The sequence below is a fragment of the Oncorhynchus clarkii genome, chromosome 8 (genome assembly GCF_045791955.1).
Source record: "Oncorhynchus clarkii lewisi isolate Uvic-CL-2024 chromosome 8, UVic_Ocla_1.0, whole genome shotgun sequence".
NCBI lineage: Eukaryota > Metazoa > Chordata > Actinopteri > Salmoniformes > Salmonidae > Oncorhynchus > Oncorhynchus clarkii.
Window position 1 is genome coordinate 2,789,048 of NC_092154.1, and position 13,859 is coordinate 2,802,906.

The window sequence follows — 13,859 nt, forward strand, 5'->3', positions numbered from 1 at the left end:
GGAGACAGAGGAACAGAGGAGGAGACAGAGAAACAGAGGATGAGACAGAGGAGGAGACAGAGGAGGAGACAGAGAAACAGAGGAGGAGACAGAAAAACAGAGGAGGAGACAGAGGAACAGAGGAGGAGACAGAGGAGGAGACAGAGGAACAGAGGATGAGACAGGAACAGTGGAGGAGACAGAGGAGGAGACAGAGAAACAGAGGAGGAGACAGAGGAGGAGACAGAGAAACAGAGGAGGAGACAGAGGAGGAGACATTGAAACAGAGGAGGAGAGAGGAGGAGAAAGAGAAACAGAGGAGGAGACAGAGGAGGAGACAGAGAAACAGAGGCTAAGACAGAGGAGGAGACAGAGGAACAGAGGAGGAGACAGAGGAGGAGACATTTAAACAGAGGAAGAGACAGAGGAACAGAGGAGGAGATAGAGGTACAGAGGATGAGACAGAGGATGAGACAGAGGAGGCAGAGGAACAGAATAGGAGACAGGACCAGAGGAAGAGACAGATGAACAGAGGAAGAGACAGATGAACAGAGGAGGAGAAAGAGGAGGAGGCAGAGGAACAGAGGAGGAGACAGAGGAGGAGACATTGAAACAGAGGATGAGACAGGAACAGAGGAGGAGACAGAGGAACAGAGGAGGAGACAGAGGAACAGAGGAGGAGGCAGAAGAGGAGACAGAGAAACAGAGGATGAGACAGGATCAGAGGAGGAGACAGAGGAACAGAGGAGGAGCCAGAGGAGGAGACAGAGGAACAGAGGAGGAGCCAGAGGAACAGAGGAGGAGCCAGAGGAGGAGACAGAGAAACAGAGAAGCAGACAGAGCAGGAGACAGAGAAACAGTGGAGGAGACAGAGGAGGAGACAGAGGAACAGAGGATGAGACAGAGGAGGAGACAGAGATACAGAGGAGGAGACAGCGGAACAGAGGAGGAGGCAGAGAAACAGAGGATGAGACAGGAACAGAGGAGGAGACAGAGGAACAGACAGAGCAGGAAAAAGAGAAACAGAGGAAGAGACAGAGGAACAGAGGAGGAGACAGAGGAGGAGACAGAGGATGAGACAGAGTAGGAGACAGAGGAATAGAGGAGTAGACAGAGAAACAGAGGAGGAGAAAGAGGAACAGAGGAGGAGACAGAGGAGGAGACAGAGAAACAGAGGAGGAGAAAGAGGAGGAGACACAGAAACAGAGGATGAGACAGGATCAGAGGAGGAGACAGAGGAACAGAGGAGGAGCCAGAGGAGGAGACAGAGGAACAGAGGATGAGACAGAGGAACAGAGGAGGAGCCAGAGGAACAGAGGAGGAGCCAGAGGAGGAGACAGAGAAACAGAGGAGCAGACAGAGGAGGAGACAGAGAAACAGTGGAGGAGACAGAGGAGGAGACAGAGGAACAGAGGATGAGACAGAGGAGGAGACAGAGAAACAGAGGAGGAGACAGAGGAACAGACAGAGAAACAGAGGAGGAGACAGAGGAAAAGAGGAACAGAGGAGGAGATATTGTAGGAGACATTGAAACAGAGGAGAGAGGAGGAGACAGAGAAACAGAGGAGGAGACAGAGGAGGAGACAGAGAAACAGAGGATAACACAGAGGAGGAGACAGAGGAACAGAGGAGGAGACAGAGGAGGAGACATTGAAACAGAAAAAGAGACAGAGGAACAGAGGAGGAGATAGAGGAACAGAGGATGAGACAGAGGATGAGACAGAGGAGGCAGAGGAACAGAATAGGAGACAGGAACAGAGGAAGAGACAGATGAACAGAGGAAGAGACAGATGAACAGAGGAGGAGAAAGAGGAGGAGGCAGAGGAACAGAGGAGGAGACAGAGGAGGAGACATTGAAACAGAGGATGAGACAGGATCAGAGGAGGAGACAGAGAAACAGAGGATGAGACAGAGGAGGAGAAATAGGAGGAGGCAGAGGAACAGAGGAGGAGACAGGAACAGAGGAAGAGACAGAGGCACAGAGGAGGAGAAAGAGGAGGAGGCAGAGGAGGAGACAGAGGAGGAGACAGAGGAGGAGACATTGAAACAGAGAAAGAGACAGAAGAACAGAGGAGGAGACAGAGGAGGAGACAGAGAAACAGAGGAGGAGACAGAGGAGGAGACAGAGAAACAGAGGAGGAGACAGAGGAACAGACAGAGAAACAGATGAGGAGACAGAGGAAAAGAGGAACAGAGGAGGAGACATTGTAGGAGACATTGAAACAGAGGAGGAGAGAGGAGGAGACAGAGAAACAGAGGAGGAGACAGAGGAGGAGACAGAGGAACAGAGGATAAGACAGAGGAGGAGACAGAGGAACAGAGGAGGAGACAGAGGAGGAGACATTGAAACAGAGGAAGAGACAGAGGAACAGAGGAGGAGATAGAGGTACAGAGGATGAGACAGAGGATGAGACAGAGGAGGAGAAAGAGGAGGCAGAGGAACAGAATAGGAGACAGGTACAGAGGAAGAGACAGATGAACAGAGGAAGAGACAGATGAACAGAGGAGGAGAAAGAGGAGGAGGCAGAGGAACAGAGGAGGAGACAGAGGAGGAGACATTGAAACAGAGGATGAGACAGGATCAGAGGAGGAGACAGAGGAACAGAGGAGGAGACAGAGGAACAGAGGAGGAGGCAGAAGAGGAGACAGAGAAACAGAGGATGAGACAGGATCAGAGGAGGAGACAGAGGAACAGAGGAGGAGCCAGAGGAGGAGACAGAGGAACAGAGGAGGAGCCAGAGGAGGAGACAGAGGAACAGAGGAGGAGCCAGAGAAACAGAGGAGCAGACAGAGCAGGCGACAGAGAAACAGTGGAGGAGACAGAGGAGGAGACAGAGGAACAGAGGATGAGACAGAGGAGGAGACAGAGATACGGAGGAGGAGACAGTGGAACAGATGAGGAGGCAGAGAAACAGAGGATGAGACAGGAACAGAGGAGGAGAAAGAGGAACAGACAGAGCAGGAAAAAGAGAAACAGAGGAAGAGACAGAGGAACAGAGGAGGAGACAGAGGAGGAGACAGAGGAACAGAGGATGAGACAGAGTAGGAGACAGAGGAATAGAGGAGTAGACAGAGAAACAGAGGAGGAGAAAGAGGAACAGAGGAGGAGACAGAGGAGGAGACAGAGAAACAGAGGAGGAGACTAAGGAGGAGGCACAGAAACAGAGGATGAGACAGGATCAGAGGAGGAGACAGAGGAACAGAGGAGGAGACAGAGGAACAGAGGAGGAGGCAGGAACAGAGGAGGAGACAGAGGAATAGAGGAGGAGACAGAGGCACAGAGGAGGAGAAAGAGGGACAGAGGAGGAGAAAGAGGAGGAGGCAGAGGAACAGAGGAGGAGACAGAGGAGGAGACATTGAAACAGAGGAAGAGACAGAGGAACAGAGCTGGAGACAGTGGAACAGAGGAGGAGACAGAGAAACAGAGGATGAGACAGAGGAGGAGAAAGAGGAGGAGGCAGAGGAACAGAGGAGGAGACAGGAACAGAGGAAGAGACAGAGGCACAGAGGAGGAGAAAGAGGAGGAGGCAGAGGAGGAGACAGAGGAGGAGACAGAGGAGGAGACATTGAAACAGAGGAAGAGACAGAAGAAAAGAGGAGGAGACAGAGGAATCGAGTAGGAGACAGAGGAACAGAGGATGAGACAGAGCAGGAGACAGAGGAACAGAGGAGGAGACAGAGAAACAGAGGATGAGACAGAGGAGGAGACAGAGGAGGAGACAGAGAAACAGAGGAGGAGACAGAAAAACAGAGGAGGAGACAGAGGAACAGAGGAGGAGACAGAGGAGGAGATAGAGAAACAGAGGATGAGACAGGAACAGTGGAGGAGACAGAGGAGGAGACAGAGAAACAGAGGAGGAGACAGAGGAGGAGACAGAGAAACAGAGGAGGAGACAGAGGAACAGACAGAGAAACAGAGGAGGAGACAGAGGAACAGAGGAACTGAGGAGGAGACATTGTAGGAGACATTGAAACAGAGGCTAAGACAGAGGAGGAGACAGAGGAACAGAGGAGGAGACAGAGGAGGAGACATTTAAACAGAGGAAGAGACAGAAGAACAGAGGAGGAGACAGAGGAGGAGACAGAGAAACAGAGGAGGAGACAGAGGAGGAGACAGAGAAACAGAGGAGGAGACAGAGGAACAGACAGAGAAACAGATGAGGAGACAGAGGAAAAGAGGAACAGAGGAGGAGACATTGTAGGAGACATTGAAACAGAGGAGGAGAGAGGAGGAGACAGAGAAACAGAGGAGGAGACAGAGGAGGAGACAGAGGAACAGAGGATAAGACAGAGGAGGAGACAGAGGAACAGAGGAGGAGACAGAGGAGGAGACATTGAAACAGAGGAAGAGACAGAGGAACAGAGGAGGAGATAGAGGTACAGAGGATGAGACAGAGGATGAGACAGAGGAGGAGAAAGAGGAGGCAGAGGAACAGAATAGGAGACAGGTACAGAGGAAGAGACAGATGAACAGAGGAAGAGACAGATGAACAGAGGAGGAGAAAGAGGAGGAGGCAGAGGAACAGAGGAGGAGACAGAGGAGGAGACATTGAAACAGAGGATGAGACAGGATCAGAGGAGGAGACAGAGGAACAGAGGAGGAGACAGAGGAACAGAGGAGGAGGCAGAAGAGGAGACAGAGAAACAGAGGATGAGACAGGATCAGAGGAGGAGACAGAGGAACAGAGGAGGAGCCAGAGGAGGAGACAGAGGAACAGAGGAGGAGCCAGAGGAGGAGACAGAGGAACAGAGGAGGAGCCAGAGAAACAGAGGAGCAGACAGAGCAGGCGACAGAGAAACAGTGGAGGAGACAGAGGAGGAGACAGAGGAACAGAGGATGAGACAGAGGAGGAGACAGAGATACAGAGGAGGAGACAGTGGAACAGATGAGGAGGCAGAGAAACAGAGGATGAGACAGGAACAGAGGAGGAGAAAGAGGAACAGACAGAGCAGGAAAAAGAGAAACAGAGGAAGAGACAGAGGAACAGAGGAGGAGACAGAGGAGGAGACAGAGGAACAGAGGATGAGACAGAGTAGGAGACAGAGGAATAGAGGAGTAGACAGAGAAACAGAGGAGGAGAAAGAGGAACAGAGGAGGAGACAGAGGAGGAGACAGAGAAACAGAGGAGGAGACTAAGGAGGAGGCACAGAAACAGAGGATGAGACAGGATCAGAGGAGGAGACAGAGGAACAGAGGAGGAGACAGAGGAACAGAGGAGGAGGCAGGAACAGAGGAGGAGACAGAGGAATAGAGGAGGAGACAGAGGCACAGAGGAGGAGAAAGAGGGACAGAGGAGGAGAAAGAGGAGGAGGCAGAGGAACAGAGGAGGAGACAGAGGAGGAGACATTGAAACAGAGGAAGAGACAGAGGAACAGAGCTGGAGACAGTGGAACAGAGGAGGAGACAGAGAAACAGAGGATGAGACAGAGGAGGAGAAAGAGGAGGAGGCAGAGGAACAGAGGAGGAGACAGGAACAGAGGAAGAGACAGAGGCACAGAGGAGGAGAAAGAGGAGGAGGCAGAGGAGGAGACAGAGGAGGAGACAGAGGAGGAGACATTGAAACAGAGGAAGAGACAGAAGAAAAGAGGAGGAGACAGAGGAATCGAGTAGGAGACAGAGGAACAGAGGATGAGACAGAGCAGGAGACAGAGGAACAGAGGAGGAGACAGAGAAACAGAGGATGAGACAGAGGAGGAGACAGAGGAGGAGACAGAGAAACAGAGGAGGAGACAGAAAAACAGAGGAGGAGACAGAGGAACAGAGGAGGAGACAGAGGAGGAGATAGAGAAACAGAGGATGAGACAGGAACAGTGGAGGAGACAGAGGAGGAGACAGAGAAACAGAGGAGGAGACAGAGGAGGAGACAGAGAAACAGAGGAGGAGACAGAGGAACAGACAGAGAAACAGAGGAGGAGACAGAGGAACAGAGGAACTGAGGAGGAGACATTGTAGGAGACATTGAAACAGAGGCTAAGACAGAGGAGGAGACAGAGGAACAGAGGAGGAGACAGAGGAGGAGACATTTAAACAGAGGAAGAGACAGAGGAACAGAGGAGGAGATAGAGGTACAGAGGATGAGACAGAGGATGAGACAGAGGAGGCAGAGGAACAGAATAGGAGACAGGACCAGAGGAAGAGACAGATGAACAGAGGAAGAGACAGATGAACAGAGGAGGAGAAAGAGGAGGAGGCAGAGGAACAGAGGAGGAGACAGAGGAGGAGACATTGAAACAGAGGATGAGACAGGATCAGAGGAGGAGACAGAGGAACAGAGGAGGAGACAGAGGAACAGAGGAGGAGCCAGAGGAGGAGACAGAGGAACAGAGGATGAGACAGAGGAACAGAGGAGGAGCCAGATGAACAGAGGAGGAGCCAGAGGAGGAGACAGAGAAACAGAGGAGCAGACAGAGGAGGAGACAGAGAAACATTCGAGGAGACAGAGGAGGAGACAGAGGAACAGAGGATGAGACAGAGGAGGAGACAGAGAAACAGAGGAGGAGCCAGAGGAACAGACAGAGAAACAGAGGAGGAGACAGAGGAAAAGAGGAACAGAGGAGGAGACATTGTAGGAGACATTGAAACAAAGGAGGAGAGAGGAGGAGACAGAGAAACAGAGGAGGAGACAGAGGAGGAGACAGAGAAACAGAGGATAACACAGAGGAGGAGACAGAGGAACAGAGGAGGAGACAGAGGAGGAGACATTGAAACAGAAAAAGAGACAGAGGAACAGAGGAGGAGAGAGAGGAACAGAGGATGAGACAGAGGATGAGACAGAGGAGGCAGAGGAACAGAATAGGAGACAGGAACAGAGGAAGAGACAGATGAACAGAGGAAGAGACAGATGAACAGAGGAGGAGAAAGAGGAGGAGGCAGAGGAACAGAGGAGGAGACAGAGGAGGAGACATTGAAACAGAGGATGAGACAGGATCAGAGGAGGAGACAGAGAAACAGAGGATGAGACAGAGGAGGAGAAATAGGAGGAGGCAGAGGAACAGAGGAGGAGACAGGAACAGAGGAAGAGACAGAGGCACAGAGGAGGAGAAAGAGGAGGAGGCAGAGGAGGAGACAGAGGAGGAGACAGAGGAGGAGACATTGAAACAGAGGAAGAGACAGAAGAAAAGAGGAGGAGACAGAGGAATCGAGTAGGAGACAGAGGAACAGAGGATGAGACAGAGCAGGAGACAGAGGAACAGAGGAGGAGACAGAGAAACAGAGGATGAGACAGAGGAGGAGACAGAGGAGGAGACAGAGAAACAGAGGAGGAGACAGAAAAACAGAGGAGGAGACAGAGGAACAGAGGAGGAGACAGAGGAGGAGATAGAGAAACAGAGGATGAGACAGGAACAGTGGAGGAGACAGAGGAGGAGACAGAGAAACAGAGGAGGAGACAGAGGAGGAGACAGAGAAACAGAGGAGGAGACAGAGGAACAGACAGAGAAACAGAGGAGGAGACAGAGGAACAGAGGAACTGAGGAGGAGACATTGTAGGAGACATTGAAACAGAGGCTAAGACAGAGGAGGAGACAGAGGAACAGAGGAGGAGACAGAGGAGGAGACATTTAAACAGAGGAAGAGACAGAGGAACAGAGGAGGAGATAGAGGTACAGAGGATGAGACAGAGGATGAGACAGAGGAGGCAGAGGAACAGAATAGGAGACAGGACCAGAGGAAGAGACAGATGAACAGAGGAAGAGACAGATGAACAGAGGAGGAGAAAGAGGAGGAGGCAGAGGAACAGAGGAGGAGACAGAGGAGGAGACATTGAAACAGAGGATGAGACAGGAACAGAGGAGGAGGCAGAGGAACAGAGGAGGAGACAGAGGAACAGAGGAGGAGGCAGAGGAGGAGACAGAGGATGAGACAGAGTAGGAGACAGAGGAATAGAGAAGTAGACAGAGAAACAGAGGAGGAGAAAGAGGAACAGAGGAGGAGACAGATGAGGAGACAGAGAAACAGAGGAGGAGAAAGAGGAGGAGACACAGAAACAGAGAATGAGACAGGATCAGAGGAGGAGACAGAGGAACAGAGGAGGAGACAGAGGAACAGAGGAGGAGCCAGAGGAGGAGACAGAGGAACAGAGGATGAGACAGAGGAACAGAGGAGGAGCCAGATGAACAGAGGAGGAGCCAGAGGAGTAGACAGAGAAACAGAGGAGCAGACAGAGGAGGAGACAGAGAAACATTCGAGGAGACAGAGGAGGAGACAGAGGAACAGAGGATGAGACAGAGGAGGAGACAGAGAAACAGAGGAGGAGCCAGAGGAACAGACAGAGAAACAGAGGAGGAGACAGAGGAAAAGAGGAACAGAGGAGGAGACATTGTAGGAGACATTGAAACAAAGGAGGAGAGAGGAGGAGACAGAGAAACAGAGGAGGAGACAGAGGAGGAGACAGAGAAACAGAGGATAACACAGAGGAGGAGACAGAGGAACAGAGGAGGAGACAGAGGAGGAGACATTGAAACAGAAAAAGAGACAGAGGAACAGAGGAGGAGATAGAGGAACAGAGGATGAGACAGAGGATGAGACAGAGGAGGCAGAGGAACAGAATAGGAGACAGGAACAGAGGAAGAGACAGATGAACAGAGGAAGAGACAGATGAACAGAGGAGGAGAAAGAGGAGGAGGCAGAGGAACAGAGGAGGAGACAGAGGAGGAGACATTGAAACAGAGGATGAGACAGGATCAGAGGAGGAGACAGAGAAACAGAGGATGAGACAGAGGAGGAGAAATAGGAGGAGGCAGAGGAACAGAGGAGGAGACAGGAACAGAGGAAGAGACAGAGGCACAGAGGAGGAGAAAGAGGAGGAGGCAGAGGAGGAGACAGAGGAGGAGACAGAGGAGGAGACATTGAAACAGAGGAAGAGACAGAAGAACAGAAGAGGAGACAGAGGAGGAGACAGAGAAACAGAGGAGGAGACAGAGGAGGAGACAGAGCGACAGAGGAGGAGACAGAGAAACAGAGGAGGAGACAGAGGAAAAGAGGAACAGAGGAGGAGACATTGTAGGAGACATTGAAACAGAGGAGGAGAGAGGAGGAGACAGAGAAACAGAGGAGGAGACAGAGGAGGAGACAGAGGAACAGAGGATAAGACAGAGGAGGAGACAGAGGAACAGAGGAGGAGACAGAGGAGGAGACAGAGATACAGAGGAGGAGACAGTGGAACAGAGGAGGAGGCAGAGAAACAGAGGATGAGACAGGAACAGAGGAGGAGACAGAGGAACAGACAGAGCAGGAAAAAGAGAAACAGAGGAAGAGACAGAGGAACAGAGGAGGAGACAGAGGAGGAGACAGAGGAACAGAGGATGAGACACAGTAGGAGACAGAGGAATAGATGAGTAGACAGAGAAACAGAGGAGGAGAAAGAGGAACAGAGGAGGAGATAGATGAGGAGACAGAGAAACAGAGGAGGAGACTGAGGAGGAGACAGAGAAACAGAGGATGAGACAGGATCAGAGGAGGAGACAGAGGAACAGAGGAGGAGACAGAGGAACAGAGGAGGAGGCAGAAGAGGAGACAGAGAAACAGAGGATGACACAGGATCAGAGGAGGAGACAGAGGAACAGAGGAGGAGCCAGAGGAGGAGACAGAGGAACAGAGGAGGCGCCAGAGGAACAGAGGAGGAGCCAGAGGAGGAGACAGAGAAACAGAGGAGCAGACAGAGGAGGAGACAGAGAAACAGTGGAGGAGACAGAGGAGGAGACAGAGGAACAGAGGATGAGACAGAGGAGGACACAGAGAAACAGAGGATGAGACAGAGGAGGAGATAAGAACAGAGGAGGAGACAGAGGAGGAGACAGAGATACAGAGGAGGAGACAGCGGAACAGAGGAGGAGGCAGAGGAGGAGACAGAGAAACAGAGGAGGAGACAGAGGAGGAGACAGAGAAACAGAGGAGGAGACAGAGAAACAGAGGAAGAGACAGAGGAGGAGACACAGAAACAGAGGAGGAGACAGAGGAGGAGACAGAGAAACAGAGGAGGAGACAGAGGAGGAGACAGAGAAACAGAGGATGAGACAGGAACAGAGGAGGAGACAGAGGAATAGAGGAGGAGACAGAGGAACAGAGGAGGAGAAAGAGGAACAGAGGAGGAGAAAGAGGAGGAGGCAGAAGAACAGAGGAGGAGACAGAGGAGGAGACATTGAAACAGAGGAAGAGACAGAGGAACAGAGCAGGAGACAGAGGAACAGAGGAGGAGTCAGAGAAACAGAGGATGAGACAGAGGAGGAGAAAGAGGAGGAGGCAGAGGAACAGAGGAGGAGACAGGAACAGAGGAAGAGACAGAGGCACAGAGGAGGAGAAAGAGGAGGAGGCAGAGGAGGAGGCAGAGGAGGAGACAGAGGAGGAGACATTGAAACAGAGGAAGAGACAGAAGAACAGAAGAGGAGACAGAGGAATCGAGCAGGAGACAGAGGAACAGAGGATGAGACAGAGGAGGAGACAGAGGAACAGAGGAGGAGCCAGAGAAACAGAGGATGAGACAGAGGAGGAGACAGAGAAACAGAGGAGGAGACAGAAAAACAGAGGAGGAGACAGAGGAACAGAGGAGGAGACAGAGGAGGAGACAGAGAAACAGAGGAGGAGACAGAGGAACAGAGGAGGAGACATTGTAGGAGACATTGAAACAGAGGAGGAGACAGAGGAGGAGACAGAGAAACAGAGGAGGAGACAGAGGAGGAGACAGAGAAACAGAGGAGGAGACAGAGGAGGAGACAGAGAAACAGAGGAGGAGACAGAGGAACAGACAGAGAAACAGAGGAGGAGACAGAGGAACAGAGGAACAGAGGAGGAGACATTGTAGGAGACATTGAAACAGAGGAGGAGAGAGGAGGAGACAGAGAAACAGAGGAGGAGACAGAGGAGGAAAGAGAAACAGAGGCTAAGACAGAGGAGGAGACAGAGGAACAGAGGAGGAGACAGAGGAGGAGACATTGAAATAGAGGAAGAGACAGAGGAACAGAGGAGGAGATAGAGGTACAGAGGATGAGAAAGAGGATGAGACAGAGGAGGAGAAAGAGGAGGCAGAGGAACAGAATAGGAGACAGGAACAGAGGAAGAGACAGATGAACAGAGGAAGAGACAGATGAACAGAGGAGGAGACGGAGGAGGAGACATTGAAACAGAGGATGAGACAGGATCAGAGGAGGAGACAGAGGAACAGAGGAGGAGACAGAGGAACAGAGGAGGAGGCAGAAGAGGAGACAGAGAAACAGAGGATGAGACAGGATCAGAGGAGGAGACAGAGGAACAGAGGAGGAGCCAGAGGAGGAGACAGAGGAACAGAGGAGGAGCCAGAGGAACAGAGGAGGAGCCAGAGGAGGAGACAGAGAAACAGAGGAGCAGACAGAGCAGGAGACAGAGAAACAGTGGAGGAGACAGAGGAGGAGACAGAGGAACAGAGGATGAGACAGAGGAGGAGACAGAGATACAGAGGAGGAGACAGTGGAACAGAGGAGGAGGCAGAGAAACAGAGGATGAGACAGGAACAGAGGAGGAGACAGAGGAACAGACAGAGCAGGAAAAAGAGAAACAGAGGAAGAGACAGAGGAACAGAGGATTAGACAGAGTAGGAGACAGAGGAATAGAGGAGTAGACAGAGAAACAGAGGAGGATAAAGAGGAACAGAGGAGGAGACTGAGGAGGAGACACAGAAACAGAGGATGAGACAGGTTCAGAGGAGGAGACAGAGGAACAGAGGAGGAGACAGAGGAACAGAGGAGGAGGCAGAAGAGGAGACAGAGAAACAAAGGATGAGACAGGATCAGAGGAGGAGACAGAGGAACAGAGGAGGAGCCAGATGAGGAGACAGAGGAACAGAGGATGAGACAGAGGAACAGAGGAGGTGCCAGAGGAACAGAGGAGGAGCCAGAGGAGGAGACAGAGGAACAGAGGATGAGACAGAGGAGGACACAGAGAAACAGAGGATGAGACAGAGGAGGAGATAAGAACAGAGGAGGAGACAGAGGAGGAGACAGAGATACAGAGGAGGAGACAGCGGAACAGAGGAGGAGGCAGAGGAGGAGACAGAGAAACAGAGGAGGAGACAGAGGAGGAGACAGAGAAACAGAGGAGGAGACAGAGGAACAGACAGAGAAACAGAGGAGGAGACAGAGAAACAGAGGAAGAGACAGAGGAGGAGACACAGAAACAGAGGAGGAGACAGAGGAGGAGACAGAGAAACAGATGAGGAGACAGAGGAGGAGACAGAGAAACAGAGGATGAGACAGGAACAGAGGAGGAGACAAAGGAATAGAGGAGGAGACAGAGGAACAGAGGAGGGGAAAGAGGAACAGAGGAGGAGAAAGAGGAGGAGGCAGAGGAACAGAGGAGGAGACAGAGGAGGAGACATTGAAACAGAGGAAGAGACAAAGGATCAGAGCAGGAGACAGAGGAACAGAGGAGGAGACAGAGAAACAGAGGATGAGACAGAGGAGGAGAAAGAGGAGGAGGCAGAGGAACAGAGGATGAGACAGGAACAGAGGAAGAGACAGAGGCACAGATGAGGAGACAGAGGAGGAGACAGAGGAGGAGACATTGAAACAGAGGAAGAGACAGAAGAACAGAGGAGGAGACAGAGGAATCGAGTAGGAGACAGAGGAACAGAGGATGAGACAGAGGAGGAGACAGAGGAACAGAGGAGGAGACAGAGAAACAGAGGATGAGACAGAGGAGGAGACAGAGGAGGAGACAGAGAAACAGAGGAGAAGACAGAAAAACAGAGGAGGAGACACAGGAACAGAGGAGGAGACAGTGGAGGAGATAGAGAAACAGAGGATGAGACAGGGACAGTGGAGGAGACAGAGGAGGAGAAGGAGAAACAGAGGAGGAGACAGAGGAACAGAGGAGGAGACATTCTAGGAGACATTGAAACAGAGGAGGAGACAGAGGAGCAGACAGAGAAACAGAGGAGGAGGCAGAGGAGGAGACAGAGAAACAGAGGAGGAGACAGAGAAACAGAGGAGGAGACAGAGGATCAGACAGAGAAACAGAGGAGGAGACAGAGGAACAGAGGAACAGAGGAGGAGACATTGTAGGAGACATTGAAACAGAGGAGGAGAGAGGAGACAGAGAAACAGAGGAGGAGACAGAGGAGGAGACAGAGAAACAGAGGCTAAGACAGGATCAGAGGAGGAGACAGAGGAACAGAGGAGGAGCCAGAGGAGTAGACAGAGGAACAGACAAGGAGCCAGAGGAACAGAGGAGGAGCCAGAGGAGGAGACAGAGAAACAGAGGAGGAGGCAGAAGAGGAGACAGAGAAACAGAGGATGAGACAGGATCAGAGGAGGAGACAGAGAAACAGTGGTGGAGACAGAGGAGACAGAGGATGAGACAGAGGAGGAGGCAGAGAAACAAAGTCTGAGACAGGAACAGAGGAAGAGACAGAGGAACAGAGGAGGAGAAAGAGGAGGAGGCAGAGGAACAGAGGAGGAGAAAGGAACAGAGGAAGAGACAGAGGAACAGAGGAGGAGACAGATGAACAGAGGAGGAGAAAGAGGAACAGAGGAGGAGAAAGAGGAGGAGGCAGAGGAACAGATGATGAGACAGAGGAGGAGATAGAGAAACAGAGGAAGAGACAGAGGAACAGAGGAGACAGAGGAACAGAGGAGGAGACAGAGAAACAGAGGATGAGACAGAGGAGGAGACAGAGGAACAGAGGATGAGACAGGATCAGAGGAGGAGACAGAGAAACAGTGGTGGAGACAGAGGAGACAGAGGATGAGACAGAGGAGGAGGCAGAGAAACAAAGTCTGAGACAGGAACAGAGGAAGAGACAGAGGAACAGAGGAGGAGACAGAGGAGGAGCCAGAGGAGGAGACAGAGGAACAGAGGAAGAGACAGAGGAACAGAGGAGGAGCCAGAGGAACAGAGGAGGAGACAGAGG